At 41.3% G+C, this 14,904-nt stretch overlaps 1 pseudogene; it reads right to left on the reverse strand.

The window, feature by feature from the left end:
• Positions 1–5,875: 5,875 nt before the first annotated feature.
• LOC130681241 (E3 ubiquitin-protein ligase Arkadia-like) lies at positions 5,876–14,551 on the reverse strand (annotated as a pseudogene).
• Between the last annotated feature and the right edge of the window lie 353 nt (positions 14,552–14,904).

Consider the following 14,904-nt stretch of genomic DNA (forward strand, 5'->3'; position numbering starts at 1 on the left):
GCAAAAGAAAACCCTCAGACAGGCTTAAATAATAGAAGGAATTTAGTGGTTCTTGAAACTGAGAAATCCAGCCATGGGTTGGGCTTCAGGTATGGTTTGATCCAGAGCTTCATGCTGGTGTTAGGGCGTTGTAAATCTCATGAATGAGTGCTCCATCGACGGTCGAAGGACCATCAAACAGCATCAGAAGCAGAGGTCTTGACATTGACTGAGGCCGACCTGGGTGAGTGTGTTGGTTGGCTCTGCATTGGTGATTGTAGGCTCCTTGTGGATTCCCCTGCTGGGTGTGACCTGGGGTGTGTACTGATGCTGTGGAGTGAGGTTAGCTTCTTCAGAAGTGCAATGCCAGTGAGGCTCTTTGTTAGGAGGAAAGGAGTGCTGGGAGGCTATTCCTAGCCGTCCACTGCAGAGACACAGACCTGGGCTTGAATGTAGTGCTCTTTGTCCAATTTCAGGGCGCTGTAATCCAAATGATGCCTCCCTTGAAGTTGCTCTCCCCCAAGCAGTGTCTGATGAGCCTTTACCATCAGCGTTGTTCCTCAGGAAGCACTGGTTTTACTCTGGGTGGGGCCTGTCATCAGCTGGGAGTATGACTTTGCCCATAGCATCTGATTGTTCAGAGGCACAGTATGCTCCACTCTGAAGTAAGGGGGTCAACAATGTGAATTCATCCCATGTTTATTAAGTGCCTATTATGTCTAGATCTATGTCAGGGGTTGAATTTACAAACATGAAATGTACACATGGCTGCTGCCCTTATAGGGAGGGCTACTATCTGTTGAGACAAAGAGGCATTAATTAAATGGTGAAAAATATGTCATATGGGGCCTCTCACGTAAGCCTGGCCATTAGCAAACAGTTAATGAATCCAACAGTCTCCATTTTTATCTGTTATCATTAACAATTATATCATTTTATGTTCTGCCCAGTGTTCCTGTTGGGAAGCACGGAGCACCCCCAGGGAGGACTGTGAGGACTGGGAGAGGAGCAGGATGGGTCCTGGGGACGCCCACACCCAGGGCCTGGGGCAGGTGTGAGGGGCGGGGCGGGTGGGGGCCCCTTCCAGCCCTGAGGGACACTGATCTCCTTCCAGCCCCGGTGTTTCCCGGAGTTAGTGGTGGACGCTGCGGGCCCCTTATGCTCCTCCTGTGTCGGGGAGCTGGGTGGGCGGGACACACACCTCTGGAGCGCTGCAAGGGGTTCATTTATGTTCTTGCACTTGGTGATTTTCTCAAACAGGTTCTTCATGTTAAATAATCCAGATTTCAAAATGCCTTAAAAATAACGTCCCTTGAATGGATAGAGGTGTGTGTGTGTCTGTGTGCGTGTGCGTGTGTGTGTGTAATGGTGTATACTTCAGCCATGAGAAGGAAGGAAATCTAGCCATTTGTCACAATGTGGATGGACCTGGCGGGCACTGTGCAGAGGGAAATAACTCAGAGAAAGGCAAATACCATGTGGACTCCAAAAAAAACAAATTCATAGAAACAGAATGGCCATTTCTAGGGGCTGGAAAGTGGAAGGAATGGGGAGATGTTGGTCAAAGGGTACAAATTTTCAGTTACAAGATGAATAAGTTTTGGAGATCTAGTGTATAGCACGGTGTTTCTAGTTAACAGCACTACTTGAAAGTTCACAAAATAATGTTCCTTGTTTCTCCAGAACTTTTTTTTTTAAGTGGTTATTTAAAATTTGTTATTAAGGTATATTGATACACAATCTTATGAAGGTTTTGCATGAGCAACATTGTGATTCCCACATTCACCCATATAATCAAGTCCCCCTCACACTCCCCATTGCAATCTCTATCCATCAGTGTAGTAAGATGGTAGAGAGTCACTACTTGTCCAGACCTTTTAAATATTGTGGACGGTTCTTCCCTGTCACAGGTGTACTTGGGGTGGTCCGAGCCCCACCCAGTGCCTCTTCCCGTATCCCCCCTCCCTCCTTGAGCTAGCTCATGGGGCCCCTTCCTCTAGACTCCCAGCCTTCTGGTCTCAGCTTCCCCTGGGGCATCTGTATCCTCAGCAATCTTCTCATTGGTCTTTCCACACTATTATAAGTAATGATGACCAGGAAGGAAGACAACAGGTTTATCATGTATTTCTAGAACAGCTGTCACCACAGATGCCTGGAAGAAAAACCTGTGCAGTGTGGACAGGAATGGTCCTATTTTCCCGAAAAGGAGACACATAAAGTCCATACCTTCGCAAAGATTCTAGGCTCTGATCTGCTTTGAAACACTTCTCATTTCCTGGAGCACCCGTTCCTACCTTATCTGCCACTACGCCATCACACACTTTCTCTTCTCTCCTACCCTCTTTGCATTTAATCTTTTTGGCAAAAAAGTCTTTCAAAAGCAAGTTTGAGTGGAGTTACCACAAAATGAGTGCAGTATCTCCACAGTGAGTCATAATGGAAGTCAGAAAATGGTGTCATGACCAATTAGCTTTATTCTGGTTTTCCTTGTGGCTTATCGATGGTGGCCTTGCAGCCCTTCCACGAACAGCCCTGGAGCTGTGCTGGCTCAGCGGGGATTCGGGGATGACTTCAGGGAACAGCTTCCTGTGTGTGTTACTGTTTTTCTTCTATTGACTGATGTGTGTAGGAGAATTGGCAGTGAAGAACAGTACATTTCTTTGCTCTTCCTTCAGTAAATTGCTTCTTAAAACAGTGATTTAAAGTCGTGGAAAACAAAAGTTCGCAGTCTTCCGTGGAAGAGGAAAGAGGGAGATGGTGGGAAAAGGATGGTTAAAAGGGTGGGAAACGTTTTTAGTGATGCAGCCTCTTGGTGAGCTTGCATTTGCATAGTACATCTTTCTGCTCTCTGTGTGCGCACGGATGTATTTTTTCCCGAGTTTTCTGGCAACGTTCCAGGCATAGCAGAGGCTACAAATCTTTTGCAAATTGGCATATCCTTTTTCTGCTCATGTAAATCAATAAGGAGCAATTGTTTCCTGTTCCTGGACAGAGGCCTAAACTCCATGTTGCTGTCTGTGCACTGGTGAAACGTAATCATCTCCGAACCCTGGTACAGACTTAACTGGGTGTGCATTGACAGTGCCTTGTTCTAACTGGGCACTCAATCAATAATAGTTGAATGATACCCAGAATATCACCTCAAAGCTGAGGACCTAGACCAATCCTGTCAGTTCTTTCCACGTTCTTTGGTAGTGCACCTGGGGAGGACTTAGCTCTCTGTGTGCATCCCAGGTCTTTGGATTTTGTTTCCTTTCTATAATGGGCTGGTTCTGTGAAACAGTAAGCCACACGTTCAGGCAGGACATTAGGTGGGGCTGGAACATTCTGGAAGAGTGGAAACTTGACGAGGGCACAGCCTTTTCTGCAGCTCCTCTGATATGGGGTGTGGGTGGTCGGTCTGGCTGACTGTGGGGAGGGAGGGAGGCACTGACTTGAGCTCCCTGCTCTCTTCCACCTGTGAAAGGGGCTCTTTCCTGACCGATTGGCGGACAAAGAGAAGGAGTTGCTGCAAACCATGTGGCTTTATTGAAATAGATTGTTGCTGGGGACTTCCCCTTTAAGATAATGCCAGATAGTGGAGCTGTATTATAATGTTTCAGATAATAGAAAACCCATATTCACATGGCTGATCTGCCTCTTTGTTGGACTCATGAAATGGATTTAAAAGTGTGGAAAGAGACATTGTGATGGTGGTTGGTTGGCTTTCCCCTTGATGTAGTAGCAGCTATTTGGGTTCAATCCTCTGCTTTTGTCATACTAATTTTGGTGTTTTTGTGTCTTGCCCCACAGTTGTGAACTAGTAAGACATTCTTTGAAGGACTGGAAAGGGAGGTGCTCTTCCGAATGGCTTTTGGGAGACAGTCTTGGTCACATCACTTTACTTAAGGTTTGCTCTTTTTGTCTATTCATAAGGACAGGAGAGAGAGCCCCTCTCAGTGATGCCGGGGTTCTTGTTCACGAAGCCAAAGAATGAGCTTCAGAAACAGTCAAGGTAGGAGAGCAAGGTACAGGCTTTTATTTAGAGATAAAGGGAAAGGACAGAGCTCCCGGCTCAGGCCAGGAGGGGTCAAGAGAGTCCGTGGTGGGCGTTGTCTGGGGGTTTTATAGGCAGTTGAGGATTTTTCGAGAACATGAATAAAACTTTGGGGTGTGGACTTCTTAGGTGTTCCCTGAATATTAAAGATTATCTTAACGTAAGGAATTTCCTGTCTTGATTTCTCTCTGGGACATTGTCCCCTTCGTCTGGGATAACATCAAAGGCTGCCTGCACAGCCCCCAAGGTGGGCTGAGGTATTGTCTATTTGTGAAAGAATCCTGCCTTTTGAATTTTCTGGGTGCTAAAATGCAATCTTATTTTTAAGATGGAGTGTTTCCTGCCTTTTACCATGTCGTGTACCGCTGGGTCTCCATGCTAAGTTAGTTGCTCAGTTTCCAAAATCACCTCATCAGATCTGAAGGAGGACAGACAGCACATAGGCCTGGGACTTTCAGTATGCCAAAGTGACTCTTACCCATGGCTACAAATGATTAGCGTCACTGAACATGTGCCACTCTTCCCCACCTGGGGAACACCAACTGATCTGTGGAGGTGATCATGTGGTTTTTGTCCTTTTTGTTGATGTAGTGGATGATGTACAGTAATCTATTTTTAGTTAGACCTTTGTCTTAAAGCTTTTGTGAATCCCTCAATTTCTAATAGTCCTATTAATACGTAATTTTTGCCATAAAATACAATAATGTAGACTTTAAGATTATGAAACAGTTTATTTGTGCTTTGCGAAGGACGATCGTTTGTTAGTCTTTGCTTTCTCCTTTTCCAACACCGTCTTTATGCATTCACTAACTAGTTAAGTCAACAGTTCTTCACATCAGTTTTGTGACTCAGTGTGTCACAACCAATTGTAAGGACTGTTGAAGTAATTAGCTAGTAATTTCTGGTAAAGGTCCTAAGCTTTGTGGCTGACCTACGAGAAAAGAGGAGGTGAGGTGATTCCTGTGAGATTGCTGTTCCCTTGTATGCCTTCCAGTGTGCTTTGGGTGGGGCACAAGGAGTGGAAGTAGAGCGAGCTGCTGATGGGGGTGCACACGGTGGTGTTGGGTCTCGGCACAGGGAAATGGGGTTGCGCAGCCTTGCCTGTCATTGTGTGTGTGTGGGTTTGTGCGTGCCCGTGTATGGAGAATCGCTTGGCCCTCGTGAGGAACTCCAAAGAACCGCAGCTTATGCTTTAAGAAAATGATAATTACCATGAATCACGGCCATGGATTTGCGAAGGGACTGCTCAGTGTCTAATTCTAGAACAGGAGAGAGCGTGCCCTGCTTCGGGGTGCCAGGATCAAGGAGGCTGTGTTGGAGGAATTGACCTTTACGAGTTGAACCGGATGTGCTGAGATGCCCAGGAGGCAACACCTGCCAATGAGACGAGTTGAGACCCCAGACCTCCAGAGCAGGAGTTCTCATCCCTATCTGTGGAATTTGTGACAGTGCAGAGACCTCCGCCTTCCCTTTTGGAGGTCCTGATTCTGTTTTAGCAAAGAACAGTCTACTTCCCCACCCCAAATGAACCTGATGTACATGCTGGGGTTGATTCCACGTTCCTTCGAGGGCTGTGGAGGGATAAGAGGCATCACAGTTTCATCACTGGGCCTCTGAGGGAACAAGCAGAGTGTCCCCCGTGTCCTCTCCCACGCGCGCATTCAGACACAGGCAGGTACATGCACACTGTCATGTAGCATTTGTTTGACTATAATCAGGTCTCACGTGTAAATGTAGCTCTAAGAAATAAATACTGAAATTTTTAATGTGCTGTCTCAGTAGTCAAATGTGTTATTCAGCTCTGCAGATTAAAGTGCTTGTTCTTGAAGCCTTAAACTCCTAATAGTCGTTGTGGAGTCTTCAAAGAGTGCCTAACTCCTCTCTAGTGAGCTCTGGTATTACTTGGATGTGTTCTAGTGTTGTTTTTTTGTTCTTCGTAGGATTGTGTACCAGGAGGGTGGGAAGGAGAGGGAGGGCGACAGTTCCGACCGTGGTGTTAATTTTCACGTGGCAGCTGGTCTTCGATGTCCCCTCTGCATAAGGGGCATCTCGTAGTCGTAGCCAGCCACTGGTCGATGCACACTCGATGAAAAATGTGCATGCAAGGAAGACGTCTATGATATGCAAAAACAACAGAAAGCACAAAATTAATCTTATGACAACTGCCCGTGGTATACCTGTAATAATTCAGGAGTGTTTCAAAGTTACCAGACATCTATCTCTTTTATCTGTAAAACATTCAACAACCTCGAGGCCTCTCTAATGACAGTCACACCTACATTAAATCAATAGTGGGCAGAATAAGGCAGAAATACACAAGATGACTAACTGTTTCAGCTATGGAATCAAATCATGTAAAAACTCAAGGATTTTAAAACCTACACTGGCAGTTATTCCAGTTTTGTTTCTGTACGTGAGCTGCCAATCTGCTGAGTTGGCAGTATGTCCCTGTTACCTAAAATTGCAAAAATATGTATTTTCCCTATCCAATAAATTTGTGAAACACTTTGAGAAATGTATCTCTCTCTCAACAATATCAGAACTCATTCTAGCATGAGTTCTAGTCACACTAATTAAGAAATCTTATATGTAATATTATTTTCTATCTAGAGGATCTTTATAAAGTACAGATTGATTGAAGGTTAATAAGGGTTTTGTGGGTAATTGTTACAGCCACTGAATACTATGGCACTCTTTTTGAAAAACAGCTTAATCCATTTTGTAATACATTTGCAATATCGAATCATGTACACTTGAAACTAATATGTGCCAATTATATCTCCACGAAAAGTAATTAATTGGAAAGAAAGTAGCTTCAAATCAGATATTTACTTTGGTATACTTCACTAAATCATCACTTAGCAATTGAGAAATAAAGAAAGCATCGAGGCAAGACAGGGTAAATCTGAGTGAAGGGTGTGATGGAAGTATGCATTTCTAATCCACTGCTACGAACTGTCACACATTTTTAGACTTCCCAGTTCTTGCTAAAAAGAGATGCTCCAATTCCTCTTTGAAAGGTATTACCACTACTGTAAGAAAAGTTAGCTTCCAGATTTATAAATTTCACTGGCAACACAGTGATCAAATAACCTGTATGTGGTATGGCAGACAAATGTTTATAGCTTTTTTCTCTCTCAGCCGAGTGAAGACATAGGATAAAGTTACCCTTATCAATTAGGGCAACAGAGTTAGCATACGGTTCTGTTACATATGTTATAGAACCTTTTTCACATGGGATTATGTACTTTGGATCAAAACAGAACAGGTGCAAAATAATGAAGAGAGTATAAAAAGAAAATCCCTAAAATTAATATTGGGTTAGCATAACATTTTCTAAATTGCAAAGTTGTAAGAACTGAATAGTCCCCAGAAGTAAGAGGGCATTTTAGGACAAAATCAATTTATGAGAAGATGCTGTCTAACACTGCGTGGAGTTAATCGAGTTCCCCCTCTTTAAGCCTCGGAGAATACTTTGATTTGACAGTCTCTGCCTCCAAAGCCTGTCAAGTTCTCCTTTCTGCGAGATTGAGAGAAGACAATTTGACCACAAAATTTCCCTGCCCAAGTATATTTCCCATCCCAACCCACTGGTAGCAATACAGAGACTTAGATCTTTTCCTTTCACTCACTATGGGAAGGCAATTCCCTACCTGTCGGAGATTGGTAACACGATATTCCAGGAGTGATCTTTATGTGGCTTCTAGTTTACTTTCACATAAAATCTCATGCACAGTTTTGACAACGGATTTTAGATAATTCATGTCTGGTTACCTCACGTCTTCCCCTTCCTCCAAAGTGCAGAGGCAGATAGTGCACTGCTCCTCGGTGGCTTCCTGAGTCGGTGCTTCGCCGGCTTGTTGGCGGGGCTGGTCCCTCTGTGAGAGGTGATCGGGTGTCACCGTGTTAGTGGGATGACATTACTGAACAACTGAGTAAAGTCTGTGTTTATTTGACAGACAATGCCAAAGAAAACTACACATTCGGCCACAACTCATCTCCCAGGTATAACTGTGATGAGTTAATGGATGAGTTAAGTGACTAATTTCAACTAAGTTATTTTAAGACTTAAATAAGCAGCATCAAAAGGAAAATAAAAATTAATTAATTAATTACTTTGAAAAAGTACTATATTTAATACACTGTTAGGATGATTACAAACTCTATTTTTGTCCCATCATAACGCATAGCCTTTACTAAGGAATTTTCAAATAATCTCCAAATAAATTAATCCGATGACATAGTCTTTAGCTTAGACAACTGAAAGGACTTAAATTTAGTGGAAATAGCTCTTTAATACTCTTAGAAAACAGAAGACAAATTCAGTGATTTTTCACTTTCTTCTTATTAGTCTGCATAGCATAGTTGTTTGTTGAAAGAAATCTATATAACATGTCTATTGCACAACTTCTCTAAATAATACTATAAATTGAGGGTACAGTGTAAGAAATGTAGGTTAACTAAATGTCAAAATAAGTGGCCAGTTAAATTACAGTATAAGTTATTAAAGAGAATACGGGTCGCATGTGTGTGCTGATCCAGGATGAAAACATAATGCCCAAAAACGGTGCGCTTGTCTTCCTCTTTGTGTTGTTTTTTAAAGTGGAAGGGAAAATATTTACAGATGTACATTATTAATGCCTAATAATGCCTAGATTACATAAGAAACCCTTAACTATGATTTTTCTTCTGGGAAGAAAAGCTTGGGTCTTTAGAGTAAGAAACCTCAGAAGATATGTTTTTAAACTTTCAAATTTTTAAAAATCATATGCATGTGTTGCTTTAGTAATAATGTAGCTGAATTCAGAGGTTCATAATACTAAATCTTATGCATTTCAATAATGTAGACATCGCACAGAAGAAATTCTTACTTTTTTGTATTTATGTGGGTATGTGCATCTCTCGATCGTCTCCTGAGATGCTCCGCTGTTGTCATCTTCTGTTTCTTGTAAAGGATCCAGTATCTGAAGGTGAAGAATAACTAGTATTAAAAGCGAGGATGACTATTCATTGAATAGCACTGTCGATACTGTAAAAGCAATAAAGCTCCATATTTATAAACCTGCAATATAAATACAGTGTTTGCAGTATGTTAAGGCAAATGGTTGTCTGTACTTCTTTTCTCAGCCTGCTGAAGTGGTGCTACAAAGTCACCCTTACATTCTTCAGTGACTCCTACTGCCCACCTCTTGCTTCTGTGTCCTCTTCTCATGTTCTGCCTTAAGCCTAAACATAGCTTCAGGTTTCTCCCCAAGTGTCATGTCCTTAATCCTGGAATAACTGCAGCCCTGTTTCCTGCTTTCCCTTCACAGCCAGGCTTATAAAGCAAGCAGTTTATATTCACTGTTCCCACAGTTTTACCTTCCTCTCTGTAATCTAAGAAGGACACCATCCCCATCCTCACCAATATACCACTCTAAATGCATTCAACGTTTTCCGAACTTTGTGTTTCTGTGGTGAGACACTAATGACCATATTATTTTGACATTGTTCTCATTTTGTTTCTTCTCAACTCCTCTAGCCAGTGCTCAGAATCCTTTCTTTGAAGAACAGGTCTACCTTTCAGATATAGTATTATCAGTCTCCAAGGTTTTTTCAATTTGTCAGTCTATACATTTTTTTGTGGCAATCTAATCCTCTTCCATACATTTGTGTTTTATGACAGTATGTGGCTCATATATATTGACAAATCACAACATATCTTTAACTCAGGTATCAGTTTATGGTTATGAGGTGCAGCCTATAAACTGAAATCCCTAGTGGACATTTTACCTTGATACCCACTTATCACAGATTCAGTATGTGTAAAACCTAACTCACCTAACCTCTTGCCTAAACCATAATCTAATACTCTGCAACTCAGTGAAAGGCACCAAGCTAGCATCTAGGAGTCATCCCAAATGTCGTTCAGATGTGTCTCATCATTATTACACCACCTGCCACTGTCCTTGTTCAGGTGTTTATCAACTTTTACCTCTTCTACTATGTCTTAACTAACTAGATTCCATGCGCACACCTTCACATCTATTCTTTGAAAAAGTGAGGAGGTGGTCTTTCTAACTACAATCTGAGTAAATCACTCCAAAAGCATAAGTAAGACCAAGTCACTTCGCTTTCAATGGTTCTCGAGTCCCACTTTCTTGGCTGGGCAGCTTTATTTCTTATTGCTGAGTGATCCCCATTCCTAAGATCCAGAAATATCAGCGTATTTGCAGTTGCTTGTGTGTATGTTATTGGAGATCTCTTAACATGCTGTAATCACTGCAAGAGCATCATTCTCAATTCCAAAACCTGCTGAGAAGTCACACGCATAATAAAGCATCTCGGAAGCCTTTCCTACAGTACATCCACCTCCCAAGGTGAAGCCCCTCCCTTCTCTGTCCTACGTTTATAACTAGTATGTGTTATGAATTGCAAACTCAATGAATTTACACCTTAGATTGGTATCTAGAAAATGTTTATCTGCTCAAATCAGATACAGAGAATAAGTACAGTCCTTTGGCAGATGAGTAGAGTAGAAACGCATAGGAACAGACCAATTACCCCTTGTGAGAAAATCAAGCTCATGTCCCACTGACAGTGGATCAAGACTGGTGTCTTGGTACCAAAGAAAAAACTTGTAATGAGGAGAGAGAAATATAGTACATTTTACAGAGCAAATACAAATACAGATTTTAATCTATCTAATACATTTTTATACCACAATTTCTATTTACTAATTCTCACATTCTACTAAAACACGTATAATAAATAAGTTGAGAATATTTGCAGTAAAATAAAATAGAAGAAGAATACTCTTAAGAAGAAAAATATTTCAGCATTTTGAAAAGTTTTTATTTTACCAGTATAGGAAGAACTAGTACAAATACGAAGTCAAGTCGAAGTGCTACATGGTGATGGTCCAGGTGGGGATGCGATGCCCCAGGTGCCTCAGCGGCCGCAGCCCCTCCGGCTTCAGGTCCCAGGCCCCTGACCAAGGATGAGAGCGCTTTAGCTTGTAACCATCTCTGCAGTGTCTTATGATAATCAGTAGGAATGGGGGACTATGTTTACATTTTCTAAAGTTACCTAAAGCTTCTTAACTTACACAGCTTAGATAAATTTAGCCCCTAAGATATAACTAACAAAATTCTCAAATTCAATTCAGAAAGTAAAACTCAAAAATTCAATTTTGTCATTACAAGGAGCAAAGCACTGTGGTGAGTTTCATTCACATCCTACAAAGGAAACAAAATGCATAGGTTCCTTCCAATCTAAAAGTCTGATTCTACTTGAGGAGCACACAAATTAGGTGTTTCTGTTTGTTTGTTTATGTGAATGTTACAGATGCTCCCAAGACTTTTGTTTGTTGAATAGTGTCTCTGCATTGCTGGCTTCAAAGATAATTACAACAACAAACACATCTGTACCTTACAATACAAGGGTAAACAAAATTTTATAAAGAGGAAATCTGTTAAATGCCAAATCTCCGTTTCTGTATTCTCACTTTATGTTCTGCCTCAAAAGCTGCTGTAGACCAAGATCTCAATGACTTCCTAAGGAAAATGAATTTCATAGAAAGTTAATGCACATCTAGTTCCATTTCTCTGGTAAACACCGTAAGACTAGGAAGGCACAAGCTGGTGTTCTCCTGTCAGTAGCCAGGGTTAGAGGCAGTCAAGCAGATGTAAGTGCGAAGAGCGGGGAGGGTGTATCAAGAAGTTGTGAGAAGCAGGGTGTATTTAGCGAGCTGGCTTTCATGGCAGACACCCCTGAAGGACAACGGAACAGCTTACTCCTGTGTGACAGGGCCCCCTGCCCCAGAACTCAAGTTCCTCCTGTTGCTTCTCCAGGTCTCTAACTTGCCCAGAGGCAGTGCCTCACAGCTAAACTGAATTCAGTTTCTCCACAGCACCGCCGTGGGTGGCATTCCACTATAAAGCATTGATTCTGGCCGTTTGAGCACAAGCTACTGAGCATATACCTGAAACAGACAAGATACTGATGGAGCCGATCTCTCTGGAGCCTACCGAGGATGTAAGGACATAGTCCCAGGCACAGGATGTCCGTGTCCACTGTAGGGGTGCATCCTGTGTGTGTGAGGTGGATGGCGCTCAGGTCCCAGCCTGGAAACAGAACACAGAAAGACCACTGGAAATAATTGAAGAATTGGTTATTTCTTAATGTAGGAAAAATAGCCTAGTATTCATATTCAAATGTCTAAAGATTAGTCATGAAATTCATTATCTAACAACAAATTACAAAAATGTAACAGATTTTATGATTACTAAATCAAGGAATCATAACCCCACAAATTCTCACTGCTCATTTCTTACAATACCTCCAATTCAAATTTATCCAAGGAAAAAGACAATTGGAACGTTTTGTTGTATACCTTCTTTACAGCAGGTTATTTTAAGTAAAATAACAGGAATTTGAATGGAAATAAAATTGTTAAAATTAAACACCTCAGCAAATGGTATAGGAGCAAGTAAGACACATCTACAAACACGTAAGGCAGGAAAATGGAAGTATCTTATTTTGCTTTACTTTTATATTGTGACATTCAGCCATTTTAAAAGATAAATCTTTTAAGAGAAAAAAATGTTAACCTTGTGCATTTATTTCAAACACATGCAAGAAGACGTTCCACATCTGGAAACTGATATTAGCTCCATTCACACTCTTTATTCTGTATTCCAGCTTAATATTTTCTCTCTCGAGTCAGTCAAATTTACAAATAGAAGCACAGTTCTGAACAGAGTACTTCAAAAAAAAGTTCCAGCGATGCCTTTTTATACTCCAATTCTTATTTCCTACTAGCTTGTAACACATTTTCAAATTTTGCGTTTAATCTTTTTTTTTTTTTTTTTATTAAGGTATCATTAATAGAAAGTCTTATTCTCAGGTTTCACAGGAGCACCGCTGCGATTACGACAGCATGCTTAATCTTAACAATTTAGAACAGGTAATCTTCTAGATACTGGAAAATATTAATGTTACGTTGGCAACTTTGTATCTAAAGGGTTACGATATTACAATGGCAACGAGAACCAGAGATTCTGGATATAATCATAAGTTATACAACTAAAGGAAGAAGTCACAGAAGTGGTAGATCATTAATTATTTCAAGAAATTTGCAAACATTTCTGTAAGGGCCAACTACTTCTCTGTAGGCCATACCCAACTAGGTCTTCCTAAGTGGTTACTAAGTCTTTGGAATACTCAGGTTAGTCTACCTAATGTGAAAGAAGCCACAGACGCCACAGACAAAATCAACCACATGAAGATGCTGCGGGATTGGTGCAGCTGTACTGGCTAAACGCATAAATGAGCAAGGGAAGCTGTTTTCCTGTTAAATTGTATTTACAAAAACAAGCAGGCAGGATATGAAGCACAGAATTTGCTGTCCTAAAGTAGAAAAGCAGATACTTAATTTTCAAAGAAAAAGCAAAAAGTTCAGTTGGTCTTCCCGTGTTAAGGTAATACAATAATATTTAAATTACCAAATAAACTGAGTTAAAAGACATTGAAAAAAGCACAGCTGGAAAATGCTAATATTCTTCTTCCGTCTGGCCGGTAACATATAATAAGTCAGAGCATATATTTGAGCACTGTATCTTGTTTCTCAAGATCATCAATTTTAACATTAGCCTTTACTATGGAAACTGAAAAAAGAAACGAGACTGGTTTGCAAAAATAAATGACCCTTTGTTGCATCCTGAAAATGGTTTGGTTACGTTAAATAAATTTCTTTGGTCAACTTGTTTTGTCAACACCTACAACTCAGGGTAAGAAAGAGGAAGATTTTGGTTAGTAAAGAATAACCTAGTGAACTGGTGGTTTAGTATACTTAAATTGCTTCTACTGATTTTATAGTGTTATAAACCAATGGGAATAGAAGGAAAAGGAATAATGTGTGATTATCTTTTTAAAAACATGAAACAGACGTTGTATGCTGCATCATCATCCTTCGATGTTCCATCCTCTGCGCAACTTCATGACGATGCAGTCTCTGTCCTGGAGGTGCTGTGCCTGGAATGTAATACGGAATTGGCTGGTTTGTGGCATGAGGATGCTGCGGGATTGGTGCAGCTGTGGTGTCTAAATTAGTAGGGGGTGGGGGTGCCACGGGGTGAGGTGGGGGTGCATGACAAGACATGTTAGAATGGGAGGCATGCACAGGGTGAGGAATAACAGGTGGAGACTGAGCCTGAGCAGGTGGGTTTCCGTAGGAGTTTGGGCCGGCAGAGGCTTCATGACGCCGTCTTGTCAAAGCAGCATCTGTAAGGAAAACAGAGGCATCGTGCAGTTGAGCGTACATTGCTAGTATAGATTCCTACTGTATTTTAGAAACGTATTAGCATATGTTTAATGTTTTATGTGTGCTTTAGCAATGCTTGAGTCTTCTCTGTTCTATTTGCAACCTATTTTCTCCTTTGAGTAATCTTAGATATCTTCCCATGTCAATGTACAGTTTTACTTCATTCTCAGCTTCACAGCAGTCTACTATAGGAATGTACCAAAATTTATCAAAGAAATTTCCATTGATAAAAATTGGAAACAACCCGAATGCTCCAATAAATATCTATCTGTATGATCCCTCTCATGCTAGTGTTCTTTTGTACATTCACGTGCACGAGTGCGTGCACAAACACACACACACACACTCACACACACACATCATTCATGGACAGTGTCTGTAGCATAAGTTTCCTGTAAATAGTTGTGAGTCTCAGCAAATAATTTAAACTCAGATAGCAGTGGACAAAAGACCCTGCCCAAAAGGTTACCATAATTAATACACCCGTCACCAGTACACAGGAGTCCCGGAGGACCCCCACTCTCACTCAGTCCTCACATGCCAATCTGAGAAAAATCTTATATTTATTAGGCACTTACATTTCTTC

This window comes from Manis pentadactyla, chromosome 16, assembly GCF_030020395.1.
Source record: "Manis pentadactyla isolate mManPen7 chromosome 16, mManPen7.hap1, whole genome shotgun sequence".
Classification (NCBI taxonomy): domain Eukaryota; kingdom Metazoa; phylum Chordata; class Mammalia; order Pholidota; family Manidae; genus Manis; species Manis pentadactyla.